This window comes from Felis catus, chromosome F1 (genome assembly GCF_018350175.1).
Source record: "Felis catus isolate Fca126 chromosome F1, F.catus_Fca126_mat1.0, whole genome shotgun sequence".
NCBI lineage: Eukaryota > Metazoa > Chordata > Mammalia > Carnivora > Felidae > Felis > Felis catus.
In genome coordinates, this window is record NC_058384.1 from 20,173,736 (window position 1) to 20,195,204 (window position 21,469).

Sequence of the window (21,469 nt, forward strand, 5' to 3'; positions counted from 1 at the left end):
GTCGCAGAAAAAGAAATCACACCGGATGGGTGGGGAGAGAGGGTATCTAGACCCTGGGTCCCACCCTGGCTTCATCTTTGTAATTTTGTGGGATCGCAAGACGACGGATACTTGTGATTTGTGCCTACAGGAAAGCCAGTGGTAACCCACGTAAAGGAATCAGTTTCAAAAGGCCTCCTCTCCCAAATCCAGTGTTTGGAACACACAAGAAGTGACCTTCACTCATTCCTTCACCTGCTTACCCAGCATTTGTTGAGCACCTACTATGATCCAGGCAAAGGCTAGACCACTGCATTTTCCCATAAAATGGTGCTGTAACAATAGATTCCGAGGCTAGCCCTCAAAACCTTTGAAGTCTTTAGTGTAGAGAGAATAGAATTAGACTATTTTCCGTTCTGGGGTAGAGAAAAGGAATAGAGGAAGGACAATGTGGAAGAGAAGAGAAAGTGTGGGAATAGAAGGAGAGAAGAGTAGGAAGGAACAAGAGGACCCTGGGGAAGAGGAAGGGAAGTTGGGTTTCACTCCCTGCCTGGTGTATATCAAATATCAAACCTTAAAAAGGTTGTCTTCAGCACCCTCTCGTTTTCCTTTCTAGACCCTGACTCAGGTGTTGACCCTCATCTCCCCAGAGCCTCACGGCTGCGTGGGGCACGCCCAGAACTCCTTCCTACAGCCCCGCCCAGCCCAGCCTGCCCACCAAGGCTGCCGGGCTGCAGAGTTTTCTATTCTCCACTCCCGTCCACCCTTCCTCGCCTACACCTGCCCTTCTCAGCTGGGTGTCGGGAGGACAGCAGTCCATTACGTTAACACACCCTGTGTGACACACTCGTCCCAGGGACAAGCGCATCTTGTAAAGAGCACCCCAATTCATCTTTCACTGATAAATTCCCAGGCAGTGGTCTGGAGGGTCATGACAATTCCAGGCTCTTTGTGTTGGGGCTTTTATTTTGGGAGCCAGTCCTGGGGGGGGGGGGGGGGGCGGGGGGGGGCGGTATCCCACACAATGTCTGAGAGGATCTGGCAGGAGGGGCTTCTGGGGGGGGGGCTGGTAGGGAAAGGTCATCGGCAAGTCAAGGATTCGCAGATCAGAGATAAATATCTCTGAGCAGTTTGAGTGTGTGTGACAGTGACTTCACATGTGTGATTCTGTGTGTTGGGACGAGGCCAGAGGGAGAAGGTCAGCTCAGGGGGAAAGATGAGCCACAGGGCTGGACGCGGGAGAACCACGGAGGCGAGAAAGGACCTCGGGGCCTTGCCACGGCAGCTGCAGGCTCGGCTATCCCCAGGGCCACCAGCGGGAGGCGCCCCTCGCCCCGGCTCTCCAGCACCCTGCGCTGCGGAACACGGGGCTGCCCATTGCCCACTGCGCATGCGCAGCTTCCTGCTGGCGGGAGAGCAGGTCCCCAGGTCCTGTTTCAGCTGCGCGGGGACCTGAGGCCCAGGGCTGCCGCTTGCCAAGAGAGCCTGCAGGTGGGAGGTAAGCAGGACTAAAGGGGCCCGGGACGAAGGTTGCGACAAGGCTATTGCACAGCCCGCAGAGCGGGCTGGACCGCGGCACTTCACGCTGAAGTTGTCCTTTATGGTGAACCTTGGGCACATTGCTTCCCCACCCCAGCTGCCTCCGAGGCCTGCCAGAGGGTTCCGATTGAGAAGCCCACCTGCTTGTTGTTTTTCTGAAAGGGCCTCCTCTGCTTGTGCAGGAAGCGGGGTGAGGAGGGAGAAAGCCAGTTTGCTCACCAGGCCTTGGTAGGATAACAAGACCGTCTGGGCACCTGCCCCCGCGGAATGTAAAGCGGAGATTGCCCCGCCTCGTTCATTGTGCCTTTGCCGATGCCGCTCCCACCAGAGCGAAGGTACCCCAGTTCTGCCCCTCAGAGTCCCAGCCATCAGTGAGGACAGAAGTCAAAGTAGCAGTTTCCCTTCAGGATGGGGGGATGACAGGGAAGAGGCGCAGGGGAGGGTCCTCGAGTGCTGGTAGTATTATCCTTACTGATCTGGGTGCTGTGCTATGCGTGTGCTATGCGAAAAAAAAAAAGTACTCATCAAGCTGCAAATGAAAGATGGTGCAGTTGCTTTGGAAAATAGTTTGTCAGTTCCTCAAAACTTAACATGGATTTACTGTATGCCATTAATTCTGCTCCCAAGTGTATACCCCAAAGAACTGAAAACATGCCCAGACAAAAACGTGTGCGCGAATAGCAGCGTTATTCATAATGGCTCAAAGGTGGAAACAACGCAAATGTCCATCAGCTGGTAACGAATGGATAAACAAAAACGTGGGCTCTCTATACAATGCAACACTATTCAGCCGTAAAAAGGGATAAAATACTGACACACGCTACAACATTGATGAGCCTTGAAGACATTGTGCCACGTGAAAGAAGACAGCCACAAAAGACTACACTTTGGATGATTTCATTTACATGAAAAGTGCAGAGTCGTTAAATCTCCAGAACTAGAAAATAGATTGGTGATTGCCAGGGGCTGGGGGAGGGGAAGTGGACATGGGACTTCTTTGGAGAAGTGATGAAAATGTCCTGGAATTAGATAGTGGCAGTGGTTGTCCAACTCTGTGAATATGCTATAAACTAACCAATTGTACACTTGAAAAGGGTGAGTTTTACAGTGTGAATTACATCACAAAAAAAAAAACTGATCAAGCTGTATGTACACTTGGGATTTGTATCCTTTGCCCTATGTGTGCTATGCCTTAATACTAACTTTACCTTAAAAGTGAAGGTGCCACACTAGTCTGTTGTTCTGGCTCCTGTTTCAAAAGAAAATCCCAGGGGCACCTGGGTGGCTCGGTCAGTTAAGCATCATATTCTTGATCTCGGCTCAGGTCTTGATCTCAGGGTTGTGAGTCCAAGCCCTGTGCTGGGCTTCATTCTGGACGTGAAGCCTACTTATATATAAAAAAATTCCCAGCCACTAGCCAAAATGCTGCCTCCTCTGTGGTGGCCTCCTTGCCTCCCTCCTCTGAGTTCCTTCGGCATTTAATGCCAACACCCCGCTTACTACTTGTTATTTTTGGAGCCTGGCCAGAGTGTGGCGCATGGACCAGCATCACTCGGGAACTAGTTAGATCTGCAGCATCTAGGCCCCCCAGGCCTACTCTGCATTTTAATGAGGTACCCAGGTAATCTGTATGCACATTCAAATTTGAGAAGCACGGCTTCCCCCACCACGCTCCTGATGCCAACAAAAGAGATTTTAAGCGCCTCAAGACTTTGTCTTTGTCTCCACCGACTCTGTGATGATAAATACTTGTTGATTCAGAGGTCACACATGTTGTCCCCTAAGAATGCTCAGTGGCATCAGAATACAGCCAGTGCCTACTCTGACTTTGAGACCAGAACAGACTAAAATTTGGGGTTACTTTGGTCAGAGAGGAGAATAGGTAAACTTCTGGCATTCAGGGTGAGATCTCCAAATACCATTTCCCACTGAAAGCAATGAGGGCTCCTTGGACAAATGGCCGATTCTGGATCTGGGCAGGCAATGTACAAGAGGAGGTTTGTACAAAATTTAAGAGACTTCTCAGCTCCTGTCTAAAGGATTCAGGAGCCAAATAGAAGGGACTCCCACTGGCCAACAAAGGGCCACGTGAGCATCAGTATCAATACTGACTACAAGGAATTGAAACACATCAAATGTATTAAAACCTTATGAATTAACAGTAATACTCAAAAAAGCAAAACAGAACTTTGTTCACTGTTGCAGGATGCTAGGAAAGCAACTCATTGTGTTGAAAATGGTAAATAAAGGGGGGAAATCAAGCAATTATCCTGGGTGTCAAATAATAGGTAATTGTATCTGTCATCCCTCCTTCACCGATAAGCTGGAATACTTCTACGAAGGAGAAATGCTGGAATTAGATAATCGCTATTTTATTTTTTTCAACGTTTATTTATTTTTGGGACAGAGAGAGACAGAGCATGAACAGGGGAGGGGCAGAGAGAGAGGGAGACACAGAATCGGAAACAGGCTCCAGGCTCTGAGCCATCAGCCCAGAGCCCGATGCGGGGCTCGAACTCACGGACCGCGAGATCGTGACCTGGCTGCAGTCGGATGCTTAACCGACTGCGCCACCCAGGCGCCCCGATAATCGCTATTTTAAAATGTTTAATGAACCAAAAGATTCAAGCACTGCTCCTCTGTAGCATCCAATATCATGGAAAGAGACGACCAGACATCATGTGCCTCCTGTTGGAAGAATAGAGCATCACTAACACCAAACCTGAATCTCATTAAGTGCTAGAGCGTGCCAATTTACAGGGAAAATAGGGGCACAGAGCATGTTAAATTACACCATACGGAGAGCATCAGCAAAGTCTAGATTGTGGGCAAATCTCCTGGATAAACAACACTGTGTCTTCAGCAAACTTCAAGGAAAAAAAAAAAAAAGACAGTAGATTAAAATAGCCTTAAAAGTTTTATCAACCAATTTCAACATGTGAACCTCATTTGGACCTTGATTCAAACTATTTTTAATTTTTTTTATTATTGAAGTATAGTTAATACCCAGTGTTATTTTAGCCTCAGGTGTACAACATAGTGACTCGAGAATTCTATTTATTACTCTGTGCTCACCACGGTGTGGTCACCATCTGTCACCACACATCGTTATTACAATATTATTAACTATATTCCCCTTCTGTACTTCTCATTTCTGTGACTTATTTATTTTATAACTGGAAGTTTATAACCTCTTAATCCTCTTTCCCTATTTTGCCCACCCTTCTCCCCCCTGGCAACTACCAGTTTGTTCTGTATGTTTCAAGACTCTGTTTCTGGTGTTTTGTTTGTTTTGATTTTTAGATCCTGCATGTAAGTGTAATCATATGGTATTTGTCTTCCTGTCTGACTTATTCCACTTAGCATACTACCCTCTAGGTCCGTCCAGGTTGTTACAAATGGCAGGATGTCACTCTTTTTTATGGCTGAGTGATACTCAAACTATTTTTTTAAATCTGTTTATGGTCATTTTGAGACATCGGGAAATCTGAACGGTGGGAATTGCTGTTGACTTGTTTTGATGTCTGATAGAATTGTGGTTATGTCACAAAAAGAATTCTTGTTGAATGATTTACTAAAACTTTTACGGATGAAACGGTCTGGCATCTGGGATTTGCTTCAAAGTAATAGAAGATGGACTACATTGATGCGGGTAGGGTATGGGACCAGTTTGGCCATTGTTGTCGTTGGGGGGGGGGGGGGGGGCGATCAGGTGTGTGACAGTTCATGATGCTGTTCTGTCTACTTTTGCGTATGTTCAAAAGTCTCTAAAATTTAAAAAGCTAAAACAGGGGCGCCTGGGTGGCTCAGCTGGCTAAGTGTCCAATTTCAGCTCAGGTCATGATCTCACAGTCCGTGAGTTCAAGCCCTGCGTCGGGCTCTGGGCTGACAGCTCAGACAGAGCCTGGAGCCTGCTTCCGCTTCTGTGTCTCCCTCTCTCTGCCCTTCCCCTGATCATGCCGGCTCTCTTTCTCTCAAAAAAATAATAAACATTAAAAAAATTTTTTTTAAATAAAACACAAAAGATATATAACAAAGTGTTAAAAACTTAGTATAAGCATGGGGCGCCTGGGTGGCGCAGTCGGTTGAGCGTCCGACTTCAGCCAGGTCACGATCTCGCGGTCCGGGAGTTCGAGCCCCGCGTCAGGCTCCGGGCTGATGGCTCGGAGCCTGGAGCCTGTTTCCGATTCTGTGTCTCCCTCTCTCTCTGCCCCTCCCCCGTTCATGCTCTGTCTCTCTCTGTCCCAAAAATAAATAAATGTTGAAAAAAAACTTAGTATAAGCAAAATAAGACAGACTTTAGGTCAAGGATCCAAAACTGTATAAGAATAAGACGATCTTTCTTGTCTCATTCTCAGCCTACTTTCCCGTAGTTAGAGTTTTTATAACGTCATCACTTCCTTCAGAGGATGCCGCAGAAACCTAAAATGTATCGAAATCGGGGAGAAAGAATTGGATACAGAAATAATTGCAGAAGATTTGGGGTCGGGCATGAGCAGAGCTGAGTTCACACCCGAAGCCCACTGACCGAAGGCTCGAGCCAGGCTGCAGACATGTTCAGCACGAGCTGGTGATGAAAACAGGATGTCTGGTTAGCAGCCTTCTCCCTAACAGGATAGAGTGTTAGAAGCCTGGGTCTCCCTAGTGGCTGCACATTCCAGTCACCTGCGGAGCTCTGGAAACCTGCCCCCCACCCCCCACCCCCGTTAAAGGGGCTCTCACCAGGAGGCCGTGCTCCCCAGGTGACCCCCGGGTGGAGCCTGAGTTGAGGCTCTCGGTGTCCCAGGCACGCTTGGGACTTTAGCTCTTCCGCACACGCGTAGCCACAGCTGGGAAATGGTGGCAGCCACTGCCGGCTAAATGATGAAGCAAGGCGATGAGTGAAACGCTGGGCGTCAACTTCATTCTGTTTGCTGTGAGTCACTTGAGGTCATTAGGAGCCACTGTCCGACCTGAGTCACTTCTCCCCCCGGGTCTTTGGGCTGTGGCTGAGATCCGAGTGGGCCAGAGCTTGGCTCCTCGGGTGGCGCAGGTTCCAGCAGCTTGTCACGTCCCAAGGGCAAACAGCTGCTGGAGGAGCCCGAGGAGGAGGAGGCTCCCGGGTCGGCCTCCTGCTGGGTGCCGGGCCATGAGTCAAGCCCGAGTGACAGCCAGTGGGCAGTGAGCAGCGCCAAGGGGGGCTTCTCTGTGACCCATCAGCCACATCCCTCCGGCAGGATCTGTGCCTGGCCCTGAGTGACTCCCGTCAGTGACACGGTAGAGAACTCGTCTGGCCCGACCGACAGGGAACAGAGAGACTTGAAGTAAATGTGTCAGGAGCCTCGGATCCCTGGCAGGGGGGGCTGGGGGAGGGCAGTTTCTAAGCAATCGGGACACACTGTGTGATTCCAGTTTCCTAGGTGCCCTTCCCGGGCATTAGCTGGGGCTCTGAGCAAGGCCCCCGCTGCAAGCTCCTTGCCCGGTGGCGGTGGGATGGACAGAGCCTTCCCCAGCTCAGTGCCACCTGCCCTCGACTGCCGCTTTCAGGCCCATGTAGCCCAGAGGCAAGGCTCCTACCCCACCCAGGATCTGTGACTAAGTTGACCTTCTACCCTACTCTCCTGCTCCAGGCGTGACCCCTTTGCCTCAGCCCCACCCGAGGTTACCAGCCCAGCATTGCTCATGCCCCACCCCCCAGCCTGGGGTCCTTCTCTCTTGACCTCTCAAGAAGTTTCCTTCTGCGGCAGACCTACCGGGTGCCCCCTAGTCTCCTCGGGACCTTCCCCCCTCTGACCGTGGCCCCAGAGGTCCCCGTGTCACCTGCTACCAGGCGACAATAAGGCAGGGATTTGTAAGCAATCGAACGAGCGATGAGAAGTTTAAGACCCTCCAAGAACTTCAAGCAAGCCATCTTTGGTGAGGCAGGGTCCATAGGAGGCCAGGGGAGGGCAAAGTGTTGTGCGAGGACTATGCAATTAGAACGGCTTCCTGGAGGAGGCTGGGCTTGAAGCAGGTAAGGGGGACAGGCTGGATATTAGAACTGTGCTGAGAACTGGTGGGACTGGGCAGCCGGTACACGGTGATGGGAGAAAAGTCAGTGGCAAAGGGGCTCTGAGAACGCTTGTGGGCAGGCAAGAATGATACCCACAACGGATACCCAGCAGAGCATGGAAGTGATGGCTGAGCCAGCCATGACCCTCTAGTGGCTGGATTGGTGGTGGGGGGCGGGGGGTGCAGTCTGGGGTCTCCTGGGACAAGACCGGGGTAATGAGGGGCGGGTGGCATTTGTGTTGGGGGTGGGGGCTCAGGGCAGCGGCCGCTCACCAACCAGGATGGAAGGGGCTGGGTGTGAGTAATGTTCACTGACTGAAATGAAGCTCTCCCCAGCCTGTGTGTGGGGCAGTAGCCACGAGATGTGAGCTCGGCGCTCAGACACTGTGATGGGGCGCCTTAGCCACAGAGGACACGGTTGTGAGTCAGGAGCACCAGCTGTCCCTCCTTCTTGGAAAGGATTATGTCCCAGGGTAGCACAGAGGGCCCAGAGGGCAGCCACTGCTTTCGGGAAGTTGAGACGTCTCTTGCCTGGCCCAGCCATCACCCGAGCACAGCCCAGGCCCCACCCCAGAGAAGCCGGGGGCCTCACAGCCCGTCTCTGACTCAGAGGCTTGCAGTCCCCTTGGAGTCAGACTCCAGCCTTGGTTGGTCTTGTGAAGTCGTGAAAACTTCAAGCACAATGAGGAGGTCTGATGGCTTGTCACACCTCACTACAGAGCAGAAAAATCCACAGATTGTCCCTGGAACTCGATGGTGGCTGTTACAACCCCTGCGATTGGGTGTGGCCCTCCTCTTTACAGAGGCACGAACATTCAGAGGCATCGGTGGGGATCTGGCAGGGGTCGCAGAGCAAGACTTGGACAGGCCGGGAATGCTAAGGTCGGGGACGGGGAGGAGAAGAATCTCCACCCTGTGACTCTGCACGGGCGAGACGACAGCTGAAAGCCCAGCAACAGCTACGCAGCGCGAGTGCCCGGAGGCTGGTGTGATGTCAGCAGGGAGGGAACGCACCGAGCGGACGTGGAGACCCATGCAGACGCGTGTCAGTGGGGAGGCTGGGAGGCCACGCTGGGGACACGGGCAGGCCCCGTGGCAGGCCAAGGCCACGCCACTGCTGAGACAGCCGCCACCAGACATGGATCGCTGCCTTCATGGTGGTCCCTGGGCCTAGTGCCATAACTGTAAATACATTCTCTCCTATCTCTGTACCTTTCCCCCGGCAGGTCGGAGCCCCCAGGTGGCCGGACCAGGAGAGCAAGGTTGGTGGGGGAGAAAGTACCTGGTGCCTTCAGCTTCCAGGGGGCCTGATGGGTCCTGCCTCCCCCGTCCCGGGGTCCACACAGGGTGATTAGCCCCAGAGAGGATGGGTCCTGGGAGTTGGGGGCAGCAGAAACAGACAAGCACAGCATCAGTTGTGCACTATCCACAAGAAGCAATCTTGTTGATGGAAACAGTGGCTTGAGCAAGTCTTGTCTTTAAACTTAGAAAATACCCAGATTATAACCTCACCTATGGATGAATGAAAGAGCAAACGACTTTGTGTGAGTATATTCTTCTATTCCACATGGGGCCACATTCAAAGCAAACATTTTACAAGTGCAGCACTGGGGGGTGGAGGGGGGCTGGTGGGTGGCTGGGGAGGTCCGCTCTACACAGACATTTAAAAATGACTCAAATCTCACCCTCCAGGGAGTTTGCTTTTCCAATGGTGCGGTTTTTACTTCATGCAGACGGAGAGGGTGGTGATGTATGGAGACTTGTCAGAGGTCCGTCAGGCCCTACCAGATGTGGTGACATCTGGTTGTTTCTGGGGGAGGGAGGCCTGATGGTAACGCCAGAATGGTCTGTGGGTGGCTCCTCAGGGCCCAGGAACACCCTGAAATTGTGTAGAAAACGTCATGTGTGTGTACATGTAATTTTTCTGGAGCAAGGTCGGATCTTTCATGGGATCCTCAGATGAAAACAAGGACTGCTCTAGAACCATACTTCCGCAACACTTTCCTGATGCCCCTGAGGCCTGATAGGATGCTCTGAAAGATCCCTTTCTATCCCACCCTTTCAAGTCAGGCATTTAATCCCACCTGCTAGCCTCCTGCTGTCCTCACGCCTGGCTGCAGTTAACACTCAAGGGAGGGAGACCCAGGTGCTCCCTCCCTGCCACCCGGAGCCAGAATCGCACCCTAACTTGAATGTTGAAAACTCATCTCATCTGAACACTTCTAAGCTGAAGCTCTCGATTCATGTTGCACCCCCCCCCCCAAAAGCTCCATTCTTCCCCAGTCTTCCCTATCACGGTTAGTGATATTCTTCTTTTTTATAAAGAGGGAGAACTGTTGGGGTGTCTGGGTGGATCAGTCGGTTGAGCGACTCTTGATTTCAGCTCAGGTCATGATCTTGCAGTTCCTGGGATCAAGCACCATGTTGGGCTCCTGCACTGACATCGTGGAGCGTGGAGCCTGCTTGGGATTCATTCTCTCTCTCTCTCTCTCTCTCTCTCTCTCTCTTTCTCTCTCTCTCCCCCCCCCCGCCCCTCCCCTGCTGGAGCTCTATTTCTCTCAAAATAAATAAGCATTTAAAATAAAAGAGGAGGGGCACCTGGGTGGCTCAGTCGGTTAAGCATCCAACTTTGGCTCAGGTCATGATCTCACAGTCTGTGAGTTTCAGCCCAGCGTCGGGCTCTGTGCTGACAGCTCGGAGCCTGGAGCCCACTTCAGATTCTGTGTCTCCCCCTCGCTGACCCTCCCCCATTCATGCTCTGTCTCTCTCTGTCTCAAAACTAAACATTAAAAAAATCTTTTTAAATAAAAGAGGGAGAACTGTTAAATTCTGGGTTCAAATCCCAGCTTTTCTACTTGCTGTGTGACTTTATGCATATTGATTAAACTCTCTGTGCCTCAATTTCCTCTTCTATAAAATGGGGATAATAATACATAGTTCATAGGAGTGTTGTGAGATTTAAATGGCTTTCAAAGATGTCAAGGGTTTAGAGGAGCGTCTGCTTAACAATGAATATTAGCAATTGTCATTCTTCTAGTTGCTCCAAAGTCCTAAGAATGAGCCTTTCTTCCTTTCCCTTCCACATCGCGTCCCAATCCATCAGAGATTCCCATCCATTCCGCCTTCAAATCCATATCGGAAATCTGGTCCGTCTCCATCATCGCTGCTGGCCTTGTCCAAGCCACAGCGCCCTCCCACCACCCTCCCACACGGCCGCCCTGCTTCTGTTATTCCCATTCAACCCACCTGCGCCCCCCAAATGGCAGCCAGAAGGATCTTTTACAAACGTAAATCAGATCATAGCCCACCTTTGCCCACTCAGAACATACATCACACCCCTTATTACAGCGGACAGGACCCTACCCGCTCTGGCCCTCGCCCACCTCTCATGCCTCACCTCCTACCACTTCCCTTCCTCCCTTGGCTCCCCTCTGCCTAGAACAATTCCAGAGTAGAGGAGGGGCAATCAGGGGCTGTTCGCTTAGGGTGAGGGGAATTCTTCTGAGGACGTGGCATGTGGGCACACTTGGATAAGTGTTGGAGAGAGCCATACAAACGCCTGGTGTGGGGGAGCACGCATGCATGCATGCATGCATGCATACATTTCTTTGCCGTGACCTGATTGTCTTACAAATGGTGCTGGGTGCAGCCCCTATACCCCCGCGGGGAGGCAAGCACAGTCCTAAGGTAGCCTCAGGCCTGGGGATGGACGGGTGCGCTGGAGGGTCTCTGCCCTGGCTGCCGACGACCACCTTCCTCCTCCCACATCAGCCAGACGCAGCGTGAGGAGCCTGTGGGCCCGAGGACAAGACCGGTGGATTCAGGTGTTTTTTAGCGCCTGGCTTGAAGCAGCACCCTCAGGGCAACGAGGCACAACACCCTCCAGTTCCCCAAGCCCCCCTCCCCCTCTCTGCGCCCTTCTCTGCTCCCACAGCTAAGCGGAAAATGCCCCTTCGCTTTTCGGAGGCCAAGAGAGACGGACACCGAGACCCGTAGCGAGCCGCCCTGCCCCGGGGGAGGGTGCGGTGCCTTGGGCGGCTTCCGTCCAGGTGACAGGGGCTGAAGTGTAAAGGGAAGGGGCAGTTCAGTGAATAAATGCATGTTCGTCAGTCATGTTCAGCCCGGGACTCCAAGACACCGACTGGTGATAGTCTGGATTCTGCCACCGGCTGTAAAAGTCCGGTGGCCCAGAATATGCACACTTGGGGAAATTTAAAGCGCCATTGAAATAGTAGAAGTTACCGTCTTCGTCTGCACTGTTGGCATTACTACCATTCCGGTTTCTTCTTTTGCTAAAAGTGGATTCGTTCCTGGCACAGAATGATAGCAACATTATACCGAGCGTTGCTCGGCGCCAGGCATTGTTCTTAATTGTCTGGGTGTTCAGCCCGTCGTGGGAGGGAGCCGCGATCGCGGGGGCGTGCAGTTCCCGCCGCGCCCACTGGGTGGCGCAGGCACCGCACTTTGTCTGGAGCCGGGTGCCCGCCGCGCCCGACCGACCACGGGATCCCCATCTGCGACCCTGGACCCCGGTGCCCAGTCCGGACCCGGGCAGGCCTCTGAGGCCTCACCAGGCCTCGGGCTCTGACAAAGGCCTTCCCTTTGAAAGAAACTCCTGGGGGATTCCCATCTCACAGAGCAGGTTTTAAGGCCACGGGTTTGGCCACACACACCAGGAATGGGGGGGGGGGCAGTGAGAATGAAGGGGGTGGAGGGAGGGAGATGGGGGTAGGGAGCAGTGGCGCCACACACCTTGTCAGGTAAGGCCCGGGTCTGCCGCCCCTCCCCACCCCCCTTTCCCCCAGGTGTCCTTGCTTGGCATTTTCTCCAGAGTTTCCAGAGTCCTGTGGGAAATGGCCCTCTTCTGTCCTGACCCTTCCTCCACATCTGGGCAATGAGCCATTTGCCCGGTTTGAATTTGATTTTCAGCTTGTGACAAGAGAAACCGGTGAAGCTGAGGCACCGGAGCTTCCTGTGAACACCAGCCAGCAAGCAAGTGGACCTGGAACAAGTAAGTACCTGGGGATTTACAGACTCCTCCAGCGTAAACCCCTTGGGGCACTAACCACCTTCTGCTTCTTTGGTACATCCTCCCAACACCTAAGATGCTTCGGTACCCGCAGGGGGCTGGTGAACGCTCTTTGTCTGACAGTGTAATCGGGAGCTGGAGAGCACATCAGGACAACTGGGCCGGGCTAGTTGTGTCAAATGCAGATACATTCTTAAAGGTTCTAATTCAGGAAGATGAGGATGGGACCCAAGAGTCTGCATGTTTAACAAGCCACCTTTCCCGCAAAGGGAATCTGAGGCACTAGAATGTGACGAGAATATGACCGCACTTGGACAAATATCACCAAAGCTTTTAGGAACCACTGTACCACGAGAAGTTTGGAGTCCGCAGTCCCACCGTCCTTTCTGACCCTGGCCTCCAGCTTGATGTGGCTTCCCCTCCTCCTCCGCCCCTCAGTTTTCCCAGGCCTCCTTTTGTTTGTTTGTGTTTCTGACCTCCCTGGAATGTTGAACCCGATTTCTTCAGAAGGTAAGCTCTTCATTCGCATCAACCTGAACTCTTAGGAAGCTTCAAAACCCTTGTGCAGCGTGAGATGAACTCCATGATAAATGAAGTTTTCCTCTTGTAGCCAAGTCTTCTAGAACCTGCATTCTGCAACCACTTCATTTTCTTTTCTTCTTTTTTAATTTTCTTAGCGTTTATTTATTTTTGAGAGAGAGAGAGAGCGTGTGCGCAAGTGAGAGAGGGGCAGAGAGAGAGAGGGAGACACAGAATCCAAAGCAGGCTCCAGGGTCTGAGCTGTCAGCACCGAGCCCAACGTGGGACTCGAACCCACAAACTGTGAGATCGTGACCTGAGCCAAAGTCGGACGCTTGGGGCGCCTGGGTGGCTCGGTCAGTTAAGTGTCCGACTTCGACTCAGGTCACGATCTCGCGGTCCGTGAGTTCGAGCCCCGCATCCGGCTCTGTGCTGACAGCTAGGATCCTGGAGCCTGTTTCGGATTCTGTGTGTCCCTCTCTCTCTGACCTTCCCCTATTCATTCTCTGTCTCTCTCTGTCTCAAAAATAAATAAACGTTAAAAAAAATTATCATTCAAAGTCGGACCCTTACTTGACTGAGCCACCCAGGCACCCCCATTTTCTTAAGTGGAAGAGTTTTGATCTGAGCCTAAACCACCCCCACTCCTCCCCCCGCCCCCCCCGCCCCGCAATTCTCTGAGCTTCCTGACCTGCAGATATCAGGGCTGTCAATCACAATGACTAATTTCTAGACTCTTCGTGGAATTAGGGGGGCAGATTTATGTATGTATGTTTGTATGTATTTGAAATAAATTAGGAAATGCCCACATCTCTTTATCTCCTGGAAGAATGTGACGTAAGTGCACTTCTTTGGGGTTTATTTTTCCTCAGCTCAACCTTCCATCATAAAAATAGAAGGTTGGGCGACAAATAAATCATACTGAAAGTCTTCAGTTGGGCATTTGATATTGTATCGTTAAGAGGCATATTTTATAATTGCTCTGATAATACCAGGGATGATGTTTGTGACAGTGAGTCAACAGCACCTTCCCTGCTGGTGTCTGTCCTCTAATAACCCTGTGGGATGGATACACGGCACCATGAGGGGATCATCACAGAACATTAATAAGGTGGGAGGCTGAGTGCTGGCGCCGGGAGCCTTCAGAGACAGAAAGCAGGAGCTAGGCCAGACAGGCCCATTGTGTCTGTGCTTTGAGAGAGAAGTGAGAAGTGGAAAATGGTCTCTTACCTTCCCAGCAAATATAGGGCCTGCCTTGCTCAGAATTTCCTCTGACTTGGGGACACCCTGGCTGCCTGATTACACGGAGTCAGGGCAAGGCCAAAACTGTCCATGAGAGTTCAGGAAAATGAATGTCCTCTCAACACTCAGAGTGCTGATGGGGTCTGCGTGGGGTGAGAGAATTTGGGGGAGGGTCGTAACGGAGCTCCCCAAGCATCTGGAACCCTCTAGAAGACTGGGCGGGTCCATTGCAGTCACTTTCCAGGAGTTATACCTTGAAGTGAAATTTGGCAATGTTTTTGCCAATGTCTAATGAGGCTTCGGGAGAGAGTGCATTTCCTTCTTCATTGGCAGGATGCTGAACTTGCTGGAACCATCTCTGCTACGGCCACAGAGACAGTGGTTCAGTTTTATTTGCTACTCACAGAGAGCTTGCTCTGGGACAGCCCAGAGAGGTCTGGGGACCCCCTCCCCCCCCCCACCCCCCCACCCCACGGCGGACCACACAAAGGGAAGTGCACACCCAGATCTTCCAGGAAGCCGCTGGGTTCCAGGACAGGGACTCTTAAGGATTTATTTTGACCACCCGAGTGCCAGGTGTCCCGTTTCCACTTCTTTAAATTTCCCAGAGTCCTTGAGAGGTGTCCGTGTGATTGCCCGCTTACAGATGAGGAACTGGAGGCTGCGGGAAGCCAATGACTTGGCCCCAAGTCACAATCCCCTGCTGAATATGGAGCCGCCCACCTGGGCAGCCTGGGTGCCTATGACATTGAGAGCTTCAGTAAGTGCACGTGCAGCGAGGGACAGAAGGCAGGTTCGGGGACCAAGCCCGTTGTGATTCATGGTCCAAATTCTTTCCACCGTAGTTGAAAAGCCACGATGGAGATTTCAGCTTTTTTACTAGAGACCCAAGAAATCTGTGTCCCTACCTCCTCTGCTTTCATTCTGGAGCTGCGTAAGCCAATGATCATGTCATTCCCTAAACTAAAGAATAAACTCCATGGTTATAAACACACATTCCAGAGGACAAGCCCGGCCGGTGGGGGAGCAAGTATCCACAGGACAGCTGCACGGAGCCTTGGGATTTATGTCTCAAGTCACCATCGGGGCTTCCCAGAATGGCATTTTAGAGAAAGAGAGAACCAAAGCATTCCCACTCTGCTTTGTTACTTGTCATAACACCAAGCAGATGACCAAGGGGACAATTCTGGGCCACACTTGAAAGGCCGGGAGGAAAGCACCTGAGTAGTGTTGGCACAATTCAAAGCAGCCTGTCTCGGGCAAGACATTTTGCTTCTGAAACATCTGAAACCATCTTGGCCCTCAAGTGTGGCACAGTTGATCTAAACGTGTTAGAAACCATTGTAGTGCGAGACAGGGAGTGGTGGTCTTTAAGGAGGATGTCTTCATTTTGGACATTTTGGAAATAAGGTGGGCGGAAAGCGGAGGTCTTGCCCAAATGGTTTTCCAGACAAAAACTTTTAAAAAGGTCCCAGAAAAATACACGATGAGACTGACAATAACATAGAAGAAGGCCATCCTAAATTCTAATTAAAACTATAACAGATATTCCTCTACTTTGTTTGAGACCCGGTTTAGGTCCCACCTCCTCCAGGCAGGCTCTTGTAGCAACGCTAGCATCGAAGCTCTCTCCTGTCTTTGACCTCATCTAAAGTTTTTATAATGTGTAGGATATTCCACAGTGTTCAAAACAATCCATTCTTATATTTGCTTAAACTTCGTTCTCCAGCACCCAGTGTGGGGTCAGGGACTACATCTTCTGTGAAAATGATAATTCTAGTAAGCACTGCCTTTAGATCCAGGCAAGAGATCCCTTTCAAGGGACAAGCTCATACCCTCCCTTCTAGAACATTTTCCAGGACCCAGGACCTCTTCCTGGCGTCCCAGGTGTATCTTCCCCGGGTTGGACCATGTTGCCAGTCCATGGAATGGCCAGGGGCGGCCACTCGCAGAGTCTGCTGGGATGCAGACCTGGGTGTCCACACACCTGTACGAGAGAGGTTTCATGGCCCCAGAGCCTTTCTTCTCCCCTGGGAAGAAAAGAGGGCTGGGCTGCAGACCGGGCACCAGGGACCGCCTCCCGGTGCCACCACATTCTAGTATGGAGTTTCAAAGAGGCCAAGAATTCTACATTTGAACTGGACTTTCCAGCCTCTTTTGCTCTGCGAGAGGCAATGAGACCAATGGGCAGCAGTTGCCTGGGGCTTGGCTTGGAGTGGGAGGGGCGGGAGAGGTCTCCCAGCAGGAGGAATGCGGGCTGCCATTAGCTCTTCCTCCAGGTCCCACACATGTTGGAAGCAGCTTGGGTATGTCCCGGCTGGCTCAGTCCCTGAATGCTGTGTTTAACCCTCATCTTGCTATGGCTAAAACCCATCTGGAGCCAAGAAACGAGTCTCCAAAGAAATGAAATGCCTAGCTTAAAAGGAAAACCATGGGGAAGTTCTGAATAAGGAACTTAAGAAAAACAAAGTGGAAATTACAGGTCCCTGTGATGAATTCAAAGATTGTTCCAAGGTGGAGAGTAATGTTAAATGAGGGAGTTTAAGGCAAAGAAGGGGGGGGGGGGTGGCAGGTAGGAGAGAAAGGCAACTGACACTGAACTGAGAATGTACCAAGGCTCCGTCTCAAACAAATGTGCGTTATGTGTTGTAAGTGTTCTGTACGCTGCTATAGTGATTTAAAATGCACACAACTTCATCCTTTTAGGCACCACCCGTTAAAATGTGGGCAGGTACACACAGTTAGCCTGGACTGTCACTCTCTTCTACACACTTAAAAGATTTACTAAGAAAACTCAGAGAACAAACAAGAGTACAAGGGGAATGTTAGGTTTAATTAAGCAATCAGCTCTTTAAAGGACTTCAGCACAATAATTGTTGGTATGTGAATGTGCCATGAATTATAAATGAGTCATCTGTTCTTTGAAGAAGACAGAACAGGATCTCTTCTTGGAAGGACTTGGGGAGCACTCTGAGTTGTTGAAAGGTAGCAAATTGCATTTCGTGCTCATCAGGCAATAATTACAGTGTCCTTTTAAGCCTAACAACAACAGGGAACATCTGTTAGGTGCTTATTACATGTGGGCCCTTGGTTGAGTGCCTTCCAGACATTTGGCCCTCACCATAGGCCTATGGAGTACTGGATACTAGTATTGCAGCCATTTCACAGATGAAGAAACTGAGGCCCTTGGCACCTTGCCCAAATTACCCAGCTACAGGCGCGATGTGCTCTGTGCCCTTAAAAGTTCACTGTCTAGTATTTAAGGTTGTACATTTGCTAATTTTATTACGTTCAGGCCAGCTTCATCTCCCAGCTGATCCGAATTCGGCGAGCTTCACTAAAATAATATCAAGTATTTTTCTAGCCAATGAACTACTGTCATGTATTATAATAGGAATGAGGGGGAAACTCACTGTCTTACGGAACACCCAATCCGCACTTGGGAATCGACTGCCCAAAGAGAATGCTTGTTTCCAGATTGTAGTGTAGTATTTATTATGCCTGAACAATGACCGGAACAGTGATGATTTTGTAACAAAACCTCAGGGAAGCTATTAACAAGTTGGCGTTTCTAATTTGTGTGGAAATGCTCATTTTATTTATCAGAAAATTATAGCAATGGTGTTCACTTAATTAAGAATTGACACTGTGGAAGGGAATTTTGTGTGTGTGTGAAATTCCTAATAGTGCAGACGAACATGAACGGGAACGCAAAAGAAAATTGGTTAAATATCTAAATGTCAGCTTATTTTCCTTTGAACTTCTCATTTTACATGGTTTGAGAGCTGCTTAACAGAGGAATTGTATAAATGCATTGTATCACTTTACAAGATGTTTTTTAGGACAAATTCATGTAAGTGGGAACGGCACTAGGTTTGTAACTAGCCCCAAAGAAAAAGACTTCCAACTTTTGACAACAACTAAGGAAACTACCCGTGTATTACAAGGCAGGTTAAGATCTAATAGCTTTTTCAACCGCCAATAAAGTGTGGGCACGGCTTTACCTGTGTGATAGGTATTATAAAACCCAAAGAATGAGAGCGGTTTGAAGGAGAAGGGATCTGAGAAAGGCAGAGAGTTTGAGGAAAGCTGGAAACTTGAAGGAGACAAAGAAAATGGGAAGCGGGGCAGAGGAGAACACCCGCCTTTGGCGGCTGACTCCCACACTGTCACCAGGAAACGATGCTCATGTGCTGGGAGCTCTGGTTATCTGCTGGCTCCACGTGCCCACAGGCGGGTGTGCCACTGCATGGCCCAGCTGCCCCAAGCCACCTCACTTCAAGGTCTGGATTCATTTGTTCACAGTAAGCATTTGTTTTACAGGAATTTTGTACCAGGTGCTGGGCTGGGTCAGGGGACACACCCATGAACAAGGATTGCAGGTCCTTGGCCTCTTGGAGCTGACATTCTGGTCAGAGGGACCAGTCTGCAAACAAGGAGGTACGTAATTGTGAGAGTGGCGGATGGTGATCTGTGCTATGGAGAAAATAAAGCAAGGTAAGGGGAATGGGTGTGATGAAGAGGCAGGGGAGCTATTTAAATAGGTGATTAGGAAGGCGTCTCTGAAGTCATGACCTCTTAGTAGGGAAGGAGCCAGCCATGGGAAGCTCCATGGGGAGAGCACTTCAGGTAGATCAAGCGCTAAGGCCCCAGGGCAGGAAGGGGCTGGATGAATTTGAGGACAAGCAAGAAGGTGCCAATATGGCTGAACTGTAGAAGGGGAGTGAGTAGAAGTCACAGACGCCAGGTCATGTGGCCTTCCAAGCCATGGCCGGATTTATTGGATTCCCTTCCCAGAGGAGGGGGAAGTCATCAGAAGGTCTTAAGCAGGGAAGCAGGAAGACCAATTTACATTTTTCCAATATGACCCTGTCTAGACGGGGTTATAGGAAGAGGAGAGTAAGGAGATGAATGAAGCGGTGACTAGTCACGGCCTCCACCTTCTTGGCCAAGAGCTGAGTCCGACAGTGGGCTCTGTGACCTGCTGGAGGGCTGAAGCCCATCTGTGGACTGTTTTTCTCTGTGAGAGTTGGAGAAGGGCACACTCGCCCCCCTCTCTGTGGAGGTGAGCTACATGCTGCCACCAGGGGAGCCAGAGAAGGGGGTGGGCAGCATCAGGGCCACACCCCAACTCCCTGAGACCTGGGAGGTGGGGTGGGGGAGGGGAGCTGCCAGGTCCCAGCAGCTCTCCCTCCCCTTCTGGGCTTGGATGAGGAAGCTCTAACAGCCACAGAGAAGACGGTAGACTCCGGCCTTGGATCTGAACGTGGGTGAGACCCAAGAGGAGGCAAGCAGAGATGGCATGAGCTTTGGTGCAAGGCTCTCAGGCAGGGAGGACTCCGTGACCCTGGCAGGAGGACAATTGCATGTTTTCTGTCCCAACATCCAAGTTACTCATTTTCCCAGGCGATGCTGTGGGACCTGTGAGCAGTACAGCAGCTAACCATTCTCCGTAAAAAAAAAAAAAAAAAAAAAATCAGAGTGATGTTTAAACAAAGAAAGAAACGAGAAAACAAACAAGGACAGTGCCTTAGGGTGTATAACATATGGAGCAAAGCAAAATTAATTTGCAAGGATTTCCTTTAAAATGTAGGGAATGGGGTCACCTGGGTAGCTCATCTGTTAAACCTCAAACTCTTGATTTTGGCTCGGGTCATGATCTCACGGTTTGGTTGGATTCTTGGGTCTGGGCCCCACTTGGGGCTCTGCGCTGACAGCATGGAGCCTGCTTGGAATTCTCTATCCCTCTCTCTCTGCCCCTCCCCCACTCACACATGCGCTTGCTCGCTCTCAAAATAAACATTGAAAAATAAAATAAAACGTAGGGAAAGATCCTGAACACGTCCTACGCATTCTAGTGGAAATTAATAAAGATGAACAAATTTCACAAATATTGTCTGTATTGTGTGCGTGGTGTCCTCGTTAGTTTATCGTGGTGGATGCGGCATGTTGGCAGGTTTTCACAGCTGCGCTCCTCCCTCTAGCCCCAGCTCTGGTTTTCCCACAAGGGTTCAAGTTCTCCCACCACAAACTGTCTTGTCTACCACAGAAGTCGCAGCCTCAGCCCCTGCGGGGGGGCGGGGTGGAGGGGGTAGGTTCAGTCTGGAATGACTGAGGTCAGGGTGGCTCCTGGGCACACAGGGTGAGGACCCTGAAGCAGTCGCGGAGGTGAGACGTGGAAGGAGGTGGGGCACGCTTCACGTGAAGGCAGGGAGGCTCCTCGTCCCTTCCCAGGCGCTGCTGCCCTTCCATGTGGTCTTCGCCTCCGCCAGCCTGGTCTCGTCACAGAGGCCCGGAGTCCTCGCGGGACTAGGATCACCCTTCCGCCAAGCGCGAGAGACGCCCTCCACAAGGGGCCTCTAGAAAGTGCGGCGCGCCCGCGTGTGCGCATGCGCGTTAGCGTTGGTGCGCTCGCACTTCCCGCTCTTACTCAAGCTCCCTCACGTGAGACGCCGGTCCAGGTGTCGCGCCGGGCCTCAGTTTGGTGTCAGCTACCAGCCTTTGCTCAGCCAGTCGCTGAGGCTTGTCCTCCTCACACAGTCCAGTCTGTCATGGTCACTGCCAAGAGTTCTTTCCCAGGCCGGGCAGCGTCTGGGTCCCTCAGGTAAGACCTCAGGTGGGCCATTCTCACCGGCTCACCTGGCACGTCTAGACACACCCACCCCCGGCCGGTCTCCCAGCCGAGCACCTAAAGCCGGGGTGAGATGGGCAGCCAAGGACAGGATGGCTTAGCCTGCAGCAGACTCTCCTGGAGAGCTTGTTAAAAACTACTTGTTCCTGGCCCCACCCCGCGGCGCCTCATTCACTAGGGCGGGGCCTGAGAATCTGCGTTTCAAACTCCGGCAGTAGCCCCGCCCCCGTGATTCTGACACGGCGACTCTCTGTCCCTAGACTGGATTAGGGCGAAGCAAAGCTGGAGGTCACGAGATTGGTGTGAGCTGCTCTGTGCGCGACGGATGGCAGAGGCCTGTAGGCACCAGGCCGCACTAGAGAGAGGAAGGGGAGGAGATGGACCCCAGGAAGAGGAGGGAGCGGGTTTGAGAAGATGGCCTCCTGCTGGATGGGGGAGGAAAGGAGGCCGGAGGCGGGGGAGGAGGAGGGGGCAACCGCACTGCAGGCCCGGTGCTTTCC

The 21,469-nt window shown here is 51.4% G+C and overlaps 1 long non-coding RNA gene across 3 annotated transcripts in view; it reads left to right on the top strand.

The window, feature by feature from the left end:
- The first annotated feature begins 20,486 nt into the window (after window positions 1-20,486).
- The window catches only part of LOC109495600, a 53,847-nt gene continuing 52,864 nt past the window's right edge, over window positions 20,487-21,469 (top strand). Inside the window, exon 1 of one of the 3 annotated variants that reach the window (XR_006591672.1) lies at window positions 20,487-20,942. This is a non-coding gene — a long non-coding RNA (uncharacterized LOC109495600). The remainder of the gene's footprint in view (window positions 20,943-21,469) is intronic. The other 2 variants (XR_006591673.1, XR_002151112.3) reach the window with 2 other exon arrangements.